Source organism: Anolis carolinensis, chromosome 4, assembly GCF_035594765.1.
Source record: "Anolis carolinensis isolate JA03-04 chromosome 4, rAnoCar3.1.pri, whole genome shotgun sequence".
NCBI lineage: Eukaryota > Metazoa > Chordata > Lepidosauria > Squamata > Dactyloidae > Anolis > Anolis carolinensis.
In genome coordinates this window covers 216,960,711-216,968,912 of record NC_085844.1, presented here as the reverse complement: position 1 = coordinate 216,968,912, position 8,202 = coordinate 216,960,711, and positions in this window count along the sequence as shown.

The following is an 8,202-nucleotide window of genomic DNA, read 5'->3' as shown; positions in this document are numbered from 1 at the left end:
ATTATTATTATTAACACCCATTTATACACACGTCAGATGTAATGCGGAGGCTTTCCTCTCCCAGGCTCAGTGTTAGATTCCCAGAGTAGCTAGCTAGCGTTCTCTCTCTCTCTCTCTCTCTCTCTCTCTCTCTCTCCCTCTCTCTCTCTCTCTATATATATTATTATATTAACACCCATTTCCACACACATAGATATAATGCAGAGGCTTTCCTCTCCCAGGCTCAGCATTAGATTCCCAGAGTAACTAGCTAGCATTTGCAGATACCCATGATGCTCAGGAATTTTTCAAAGCCACAAAGATCATCTACAGACCAAGAACCCATGGCATACACCCTCTACACTCATCAGATGGAACCAAACTTCTGAAGGACAAAAGATAAATTGCACTACGTTGGAAAGAGCACTACCAGAACCTTCTGAATCACAACTCCATTGTGGCTGAAGAGGCCCTCTTACAAATCCCACAACAACAAACCAGGGATAAGCTTGCAGCACTGCCTAGTTTGGAAGAAGTCAGCAATGCCATCAGCCAACAAAAAAATAACAAATCCAGCGGACCTGATGGGCTTAAAGCCAGCCTTAAAATCTGTGGCATAGACACTGAGAACTGGGAAGCCCTGGCCCTTGAGCGCACCAACTGGTGGTCAGCTGTGACCAGCAGTGCTGCAGAGTTCAAAGAGGCATAAACGGAGGGCTTAAGGGAGAAAAGTGCCAAAAAGAAGGCGTGTCAAGCCAACCCTGACTGGAGCCACCTTCCACCTGGAAACCAATGTCCTCACTGCGGGAGAACATGCTGATCAAGAATAGGTCTCTTCAACCACCTATAGACACATATCCAAGACACCAGAATGGGAGGACCATCATCCTCAGCCTAAGGAAGGAGCTAGCATTCTACACACACACACACACATCATCCATTGGTACACATCAGCTATAATAGGAAAGCAGCCCTTTCTCAGTACCTGCTCATTGTTACATGGCAGAAACGAAAGAAAAACGAAAGCAAGCACAATGACTGTGCGGCTTTCATTTTCATGTCACCTCTCATTTCCTACAAAAATGTCATCATTCGTTTTGTGTAGCCCAAAGGAAACAAAGGAAAACTTTTCACGCACAACCCCAATAATTGGATTTTGAAAAAAATGGCTCGTTGTGGAAATAAGGATTGGTGAGAAAGCTTCGGTTGAGACACCTTTTCCCATGATAACTCTTTCAGGAATGAATTTTCCTTCCTAAGGATAGATTTCTCTCACCCTCATTCTGAACTGTGAATAATTTGTAAGTCAGATTTTTGTAACTTGGGGACTGCCTGTAAGTGTATTATTATTATTATTATTATTATTATTATTATTATTATTATTATTATTATTATTATTTACTTCATTTCTATCTCGCTCTTCTTATCCCGCAGGGATTTAGGCAAAAATTCAATGCCTCATTATACAAACCAAATAAAACATAACATAAAATCAATAGAAACAATCAACATATAATTACAATTTAAAATCATTAACATTAAGATATTAAAACATAAAAACAGCACCTAGATACACCCTACTAGCCCCCCCCCCCAAAAAAGAAACAATAGACTCATTAAAGAGTAATGTACTACTCCATGTGCCAACAACCATCCATCATGTTCCCAGTAAGTCACCAGGAAAATATCAGTTTATATAAAAACTTTCTGAACAACAAACTTACCAAGATGCCTAACCAAGAAGGAAAATGGAAAGACCATCTGTACCAGAAGGAAATTCTCTGTCAACATTGTGCCAAGGCAATAATTGAATTCTAACACTTGTACAGTAAAGATAAGTGCTTATTATATTTAGACTAAGATTCCCCAAGGTGTTAGTTATCTTGGGTACTGGGACCTTCTACAAGACACCTGTGAATCTTGTGTGGAAAAATGCCACTGTTCTCACTCAGTTTATCTCCACACATTGATTATGAGATTCAAAAAAGGAAAACTACTTTAGAGAGATGCTGGTCTTAACAACAGGTGTAGACATTTGTGTAGCCCTTTGTGTGAGCCTCTGATCACCTCAGTCCTTCCTCCTTCCTATAACCTTGGAAGCAATCTGCTAAAAGCCCCTAAAAACAATTATTTCTTGCATGCTGTAATGGTTTTTCTGAATTTGTCCCTGAAATTCAGCAAAGCAATTTGATGTGCACTTTCTTCTCTGTTTTAACTGAATTTTCATTAGGGCATTGCAACCATAAAGAGCCTACCCCCGGAATATGTGACAATGACTGGAATATCACCCTCAGTTACAGGACTCAGATGAAATATAAATCATTTTGGGGGCTTGGAGTGGGCTAATGGGTGATAATTATTTGCAGGAGGGTGTTGGTAAGAGACAAACATTATGTGGAATTTTAAAGGGGCTTTGAGGGGCTCAAAACAGGTCTCTGGAGCTCCACACAACCAATGGGCTACACTTAATACTCATATATGAAGCAAGGCACAGAAACTTAACTGGCAGGATAGCCTTGCACATGAGTTATACAGTTTGTTTAGTAATGCACGCTTCATTGAAAGTCTACCAGTCATGGGCCATGCTCTGTATTATTCAAAACTATTTCATAGCTTTCAAATGCTGTGGCTGTTCAAGCCAGATCCCAAGAAAAGGGAAACCAAAATTACCTTATGTACCAGGAGGCAAGGTGAGATCAGTGTGAAAGGTTGACTGGTGACAGAAAGGAAAGTTTTGGAAATGCCCAGAAAAGGACGAAGTATGGAATTTGAAGATTTTGGCAAAGACCTTTCTGAAATGTTTATGTGTGAAAAGAAACAACCTTAAGATGAACTCTCTAAAGTTGTGCTTTTGCTATGGGAGACCAGAGCACCATTAGGATTCACTGCCCATGTGAGTATCTGCTTGCTTCTCATCTATTCATTCTTAATATTTCTAAAGAAACAAATGTTGCAAAAGCCCATAAAACCACTAGCACTATATAGCTGTTTCATGAGAGCATTCCACTATTTGTGGAAATGCTTATGGAAGTAAAAGGTAAAAAGCACTTTGAAGACTTACAATTGGATTCCCGATTTTTCAGAGTTCCCCTAAAGTCTAGTCTAAGCAGGAAATGCAAATCTTGTGGGCCATATGTGTCAAGAGTCAGACGCCAGTTACAAAACAGAGTTTATTCCGAAGATAAGCCAAAAAATAACATAAACACAGGAAATATCCTTGAAACACTTCACTTATCAGTGTTTCGAGAGTAGATTGGACAATAGTAACTCAAAAACGAGCCACGCTAATTTCCCATGCTGGCATTCAATAAAAAACTAAATAACGCTTCAATTCAGCTTTGGAAAACAAATAGAGTTAATTGCTGGAAAATAAACAAACTAGAAAAGCAGTAAAACTGCTTCCACGGTGCAGCTAAGCCGAGAGCCTCAAAGGGATGATGAATAGCCGTCGTCAGAAGAATCCAAGGTCAGGTCAGGAGGCAGCAGAAATTCCGAAAGACAAACCAGTAGTCAGAAGCCGGGAGAAGTAGTCAGTCAGAGGGCGAAGACAGAAGCCAGGTCAAATACCAATTCAGAGTCCGAAGAGGGTGCAGTCATCCAAACCAGGTCCACGAAAAGGCACAAAGATGGTATCAGCAGATCCGAATCACAGTCCAAGTCCAGTCTTCACGAAAGCACAGAGATCCCAATGGCGCCTCAGCAACACCTTGCCACACGCAAAGTGCAGTGGCCAAACATTCCCATTTTATTCCCCTTCCTCCTGGGTGACCAAACACTCACACCCAAACACCAGGTGTCCCAAATCTACTCAGAGTCTGAACTCCACACAGCTAGAGCTCGTGGATCTGGAGTACCTAGCAATTCGTCGGAGTCCCAATCATCCTGCCCACACTTAGCCCCATGAACACTTAAAGAACCATCCTCCCTTCTCCAAGCATCCCAATTGGGATCAGCTCCTGCAGAAACCCCAGGTTCAGAAGTATCCATAGACCCCAAATCCCCAGACATCTCCGGTGGCTGTGCCCATTCAGTGCCCGCTTCCCCAGCCACCACCTGTTCCTCAGCATCCATCTCCCCATCTGAATCTTCCTCAGAAGATCCCCCATATAGCTCTCTAAGTCGCTTCCTGCGCAACTCCTCCAGTGAACCCTCATCACGAGGGTTTTTTCTTCCTCTTCGAATTCCATCACCATCAACCATAATCCCCGAAGGCGCAGTCACAACACTATCCCTCCCCGCAAAGGCCCCACCCACTGGAATTAATGTGGGATCCGAGACCTCTGTAATTACTGAGGGCCTGTTACATGATGCGTCCAGTTTCAGTAAAGACCGGTGAAACACCGGATGAACCTTCAGCGTGGAAGGCAATTGCAATCGAAACGCCACAGGAGAGACCTTAGTAACAATGGGGAAAGGACCTAAGTACCGAGCCCCAAATTTCCCCGCATGCGTCCTGATATGCTTAGCAGACAACCACACCATGTCCCCTTCTTTCAATTCCACTCCAGGCTGACGATGTTTGTCAGCTTGTGACTTTTGTGTTGCTTTAGCTTCCACTAGAAGCTTCCTCGCAACGTCTTGCAAGGCCTTGAGTTCACTGGAACGATACACTGGATCCGGCGACACAGTATTTTGCGCAGGCGCTACTACTCCACGTGGATAGCAACCATACATGATTTCAAAAGGCGAGTATTGGCTAGCGCTATGTGTCGCCGCGTTATACGCAAACTCTGCCACCTGTACCCATTGAACCCAATCCCCAGCTTGCTGCAAACAAAAACAGCGCAGATACTGTTCTAACAGACCGTTCACCCGTTCAGACTGCCCATCAGTCTGCGGATGGAACGCAGTAGAGACGTTCAGTTTAGTTCCAAGCTGCGCATGGAACTGTTTCCAAAATTGTGAAACAAACTGCGGCGCTCTGTCCGAAACAATAACCTCTGGAGCCCCGTGCAGACGGAAAATATGGCGCACAAATAATTTGGCCAACGTTGTTGCCGCCGGTACTTTAGAGCATGGGATAAAATGAGCCATCTTGGAAAACAAATCAACCACCACCCAAATACAAGTGTAGCCACCCACCCTAGGCAAATCAGTAATGAAGTCCATGGAAATAATCTGCCAGGGCTTTTCAGGGACTGGCAGAGGCGACAATAGACCACAGGGCCTACCTACTGGATGTTTACACTGTTGACAAATAGCACAGCTATCGCAGTATTTTAAAATATCCTGCCTCATCTTGGGCCACCAATAATGATGAGTAATGGCTTGCACAGTCTTAAACCTGCCAAAATGTCCCGCAGTTGGCTCATCATGATATGCTTGTATGATTTCCAAGCGTAGTTTACCAGGCGGCACGAAAATCTGCCCATTACGTGATAACACCCCGTCCACATCCTGTAAATTAGGCAGTATAGTTCTCATATCCTGAGAGAGCAATATCAACTGCTCTTGTGTCCACCTATCCTCTTTTTGAGAAGACAACACCCGTTCATGAAGATCCTGCCTGTCCTGTACCACATTTAACACTGAAACAGGTAAAATGGTTTGTTCAGGAGGGATTTCAGCAGTTTTGAACTCAGGCTTCCTAGATAAAGCATCAGCCCTCAAGTTCTGCTTCCCCTCTACAAATTGTACCCTGAAGTCGAACCTGGAAAAGAACAATGCCCACCTAATTTGTCTCTGATTCAGTTTCCTTGCAGTTTGCAAATGTTCCAAGTTTTTATGGTCAGATAGGACCACTATCTGATGTTTTGCCCCCTCCAACCAATGCCTCCAAACTTCGAAGGCCACCTTGATCGCTAGCAACTCTTTCTCCCAAAACGTATAATTTTATTCAAACGCAGTGAGTTGTCTAGAATAGAAACCACAAGGTCTTAATCTACCAGACGGGTCCTTCTGCGAGAGTACTGCTCCCAGAGCATAATTAGAAGCATCTGCCTCAACAATGAATGGTTGGTTCACATTTGGATGTACTAAAATGTTCCCATTCTGAAAACTACATTTCAGTTGTTCAAAAGCCTTCTTGGCCTCCATAGTCCACTCGAACGGACGCTTCTTTTGCAGGAGTTGGGTTAACGGCACTGTCAATTGTGCAAAGTGCGGAATAAACTCCCTATAGTAGTTGGCAAAACCCAAAAACCTTTGTACATCCTTCTTGGATGTTAATTCTTGCCAGGTATTGACAGCGTCCACTTTTCTCGGGTCCATTTTCAGTTCCCTCCCAGATATAACATGTCCCAAAAACTCCACCTCAGACACATGGAAAACACACTTGGAGGCCTTAGCAAATAACCCATTTGCCCTGAGCCTGGACAACACTTGACGCACATGTTCCCCATGTTCGCGAGCGTCTTTCGAAAAAATCAATATATCATCCAAGTAAATCACCACAAATTTGTCTAATAAATGTCATTAATAAATCTTTGAAATACCGCTGGGGCATTACAGAGCCCAAACGGCATTACTAAATTTTCGTAAGTGCCGAAACAGGTGTTAAACGCTGTCTTCCATTCGTCCCCTTCCTTTATACGCACCAAATTATAAGCCCCACGCAGATCTAACTTCGTAAAGATGGAAGCTCCCTGAACCCGAGACAACAACTCAGGGATTAGAGGCAAAGGGTACCTGTCCCCAACAGTGTACTTGTTTAGCACACGGTAGTCGCACACCAGTCTCAAGTCGCCTGTCTTTTTTGCCACAAAAAAGACTGGCGCGGCCATAGGCGAATTAGAAGGTCTAATGAAACCCTTCTGCAAGTTCTCATCTAAGTATTCTCTTAAAGCCTGTCTTTCAGGTACAGTAAGCGCATACAACCTGCCTGCAGGCAACTTAGCACCTTCCACCAATTTGATCGCACAATCATAAGGCCTATGTGGTGGTAATTTATCCGCTTCCTTTTGGCAGAACACATCCCAGAAGTCCTGATAACAAGATGGAACTCCCTCCATATCCCCACCAACTTCATTTAGTGTTAAACACACCGGCGGGTCTAAACTGATAGTTCTGCGTACCCAATCTACCCGAGGATTGACCTGCGCCAACCAGTCCATGCCTAAAATGACATCATATCTAGGTAGTGCAGTGACATCAAAAGTTAACATCCCCTTCTGCCCTTGCACTTGCCAGGTTACACCCGCTGTTTCTTGATCCACCATCCCGGAATGTAACAACCTTCCATCAGCACCCTCCACCCAAGCTGTGACTTTCTTCTTCACAATTGGAATTTTATTCTTCTCCGCAAAGCTTTGGTCTACGTACGAAACTGTAGCCCCTTAATCCAAAAATGCCTGGGTACTAACTGGTCTCTGACCCATTACACACAATTGTATGGCCACAAACACATGCTTACTCCCCCTAGGCAATTGCATCATAGGCCCTAATGCGCTGGATTCATGGCGCATTAGGGCTGCCCTTTTCCCGGCAGCTGAGATGGTTTTAGAGTGCAACCATGAGCAAAATGCCCCCCATTTCCACAGTACAAACACAGCCTTAATCGTCTACGTCTGTCTTTCTCCTCTTGGGACAATTTGCGTTGCATCCCAAGCTGCATGGGTTCTTCCCCAGAGTTCACAGAGGCACTAGCATGATACTCCACTACTGGAGTCCCACGAGTTTTCTTTCTGAACTCCATTCGAGCCTCTATCCTACAAACTTTGGTTACCAGCTCATCCCAATTTTGAGCTGGTTCCACACGAGACAGCTCATCCTGTAAACATTCATTCAACCCAGCAGTAAAAACCAACATAAAAGCATGTTCTCCCCAGTCCAGTTGATGCTTAAACAAATTAAACTTATTCGAATAGTCAATTAAAGACCCTTTACCCTGCTTTAACCGATATAAAGCCCAACCTGCATTTTCCTTTTGTAAAGGATCTCCAAACGTCTCATTAAGAGCTGCCTTAAAGTCCACCAAATTATTCTTAATTGGGCTATTGCCCCTAATTACATTGACTGCCCAACGCCCCGCTGGCCCAGTTAATAAACTTAAAATAAATGCAACTTTGTTAGTGTCTGTAGGAAACGAAAGATCAGATATTTGCAAAAAATATAAGTCCACTTGAGCCAAAAAAGTTGGTAGTTTTTCTCTGGTCCCGTCAAAACGTTCAGGCACAATGACCTGTCCTTTAATCTGCTGTGCCCTCTTTAAGGCTACCAATTCCAATTCCAAAGCGGCCAGCCTGTCGTCCAGCCCAGCCATGTTGACTTGGCTCTCTCTGTTGT